General features: G+C 57.3%; 1 long non-coding RNA gene across 1 annotated transcript in view; it reads left to right on the forward strand.

The window, feature by feature from the left end:
- LOC108448818 overlaps nt 1-2,150 on the forward strand; it is a 3,104-nt gene extending 954 nt beyond the window's left edge. Inside the window, exons 2-3 of the long non-coding RNA XR_001864842.1 lie at nt 1,154-1,276; nt 2,099-2,150. This is a non-coding gene — a long non-coding RNA (uncharacterized LOC108448818). The remainder of the gene's footprint in view (nt 1-1,153; nt 1,277-2,098) is intronic.

Raw genomic sequence — 2,150 nt, forward strand, 5'->3', positions numbered from 1 at the left:
ATCCTGGGAAAAGGGATCTTCCCCATTCCAGGGATCCCAAATCCATCCTGCTCCTGGGAAAAGGGATCTCCCCATTCCAGGGATCCCAAATCCATCCCCATCCTGGGAAAAGGGGTCTCCCCATTCCAGGGATCCCAAATCCATCCCCATCCTGGGAAAAGGGATCTTCCCCATTCCAGGGATCCCAAATCCATCCTGCTCCTGGGAAAAGGGATCTCCCCATTCCAGGGATCCCAAATCCATCCCCATCCTGGGAAAAGGGATCTCCCCCATTCCAGGGATCCCAATCCCGCTCCTGGGAAAAGGGGTCTCCCCCATTCCAGGGATCCCAAATCCATCCCCATCCTGGGAAAAGGGATCTCCCCCATTCCAGGGATCCCGAATCCATCCAGGTCCGGGGAAAAGGGGTCCCCCCATTCCAGGGATCCCAAATCCATCCTGCTCCTGGGAAAAGGGATCTCCCCCATTCCAGGGATCCCAAATCCATCCCCATCCTGGGAAAAGGGATCTCCCCATTCCAGGGATCCCAAATCCATCTCCATCCTGGGAAAAGGGATCTCCCCCATTCCAGGGATCCCGAATCCATCCTGCTCCTGGGAAAAGGGGTCTCCCCATTCCAGGGATCCCAAATCCATCCTGCTCCTGGGAAAAGGGATCTCCCCCATTCCAGGGATCCCAAATCCATCCTGCTCCTGGGAAAAGGGATCTCCCCCATTCCAGGGATCCCAAATCCATCCCCATCCTGGGAAAAGGGGGCTCCCCCATTCCAGGGATCCCAAATCCATCCTGCTCCTGGGAAAAGGGATCTCCCCCATTCCAGGGATCCCAAATCCATCCTGCTCCTGGGAAAAGGGGTCTCCCCATTCCAGGGATCCCAAATCCATCCTGCTCCTGGGAAAAGGGATCTCCCCCATTCCAGGGATCCCAAATCCATCGTGCTCCTGGGAAAAGGGATCTCCCCCATTCCAGGGATCCCGAATCCATCCCCATCCTCCTGGGAAAAGGGATCTCCCCATTCCAGGGATCCCAAATCCATCCCCATCCTGTGAAAAGATTCCAGGGATCCCAAATCCATCCTGCTCCTGGGAAAAGGGATCTCCCCCATTCCAGGGATCCCGAATCCACCGTGCTGCCCCCGTTCCCGCTGTTCCAGGCCCCCCTGAGCCGGGTTCTCCGGGAGTTCGAGCTCATCCAGCGGGAGCAGCGCGAGGCCAACGGGGTCACCGAGCGCCAGGAGTGGTGGGAGCGGCGATCCCGGCTGGACCTGCGCATGAAGGTGGGGCAGAGGGACCCTTCCCCAATCCCAAAAATCCCTGGGAAATCCCTGGGAAATCCCTGGGAAATCCCTGGGAACGGGGGCCTGGCCCACCTCAAACCCACCCCGGGGATTCCCTGTGGGATTTTCCATGGGATTCCTACGGGATTTCCCCGATTCCCCCTGGGATTTCTTGGGGGATTTCCCCTTTTCCCAAACCTCCAAATGTTGGGAAAAGCTTTGGGAATGAGGTCCTGGCCCACCCCAAAACCCACCCTGGGATTCCCATGGGATTCCTGCCGGCATTCCCATGGGATTTTCTCTGGGATTTCCCTGATTTCCCCTGGGATTCCCAGAGTTTCTCCAAACCCAAATGTTGGGAAATCCCTCAGGAATGGGATCCTGGCCCGCCACAAAACCCCCCCAGGATTTCCTGATTTCCCTGAATTCCCCCTGGGATTTTTTTCATGGGATTCCCACTTTCCCAAACCCCCAAATGTTGGGAAAACCCTCAGGAACGGGATCCTGGCCCACCCCAAAACCCCCCTGGGATTCCCCCTGGGATTTCCTGATTTCCCTGAATTCCCCCTGGGATTTTTTTCATGGGATTCCCACTTTCCCAAACCCCCAAATGTTGGGAAATCCCTCAGGAATAGGATCCTGGCCCACCCCATAACCCCCCCTGGGATTCCCTGGGATTCCCACCTGATTCCCGAGGGATTTTCTTTCGGGATTTTCTTTCGGGATTTTCGTGATTCCCGAGGGATTTTCCCGGGCGTTCCCGGCGTTTTTGGGGTCGGGAGATGCCGTTCCCATTCCCGGTGATTCCGTGTCCTTGCGCAGAGCCTGATCCAGAGCCTGGAGTCGGAGGTTTTGGGGTGCTGGCGGGGGCTGC

Source organism: Corvus brachyrhynchos, unplaced genomic scaffold, assembly GCF_000691975.1.
Source record: "Corvus brachyrhynchos isolate BGI_N302 unplaced genomic scaffold, ASM69197v1 scaffold679, whole genome shotgun sequence".
Lineage (NCBI taxonomy): Eukaryota > Metazoa > Chordata > Aves > Passeriformes > Corvidae > Corvus > Corvus brachyrhynchos.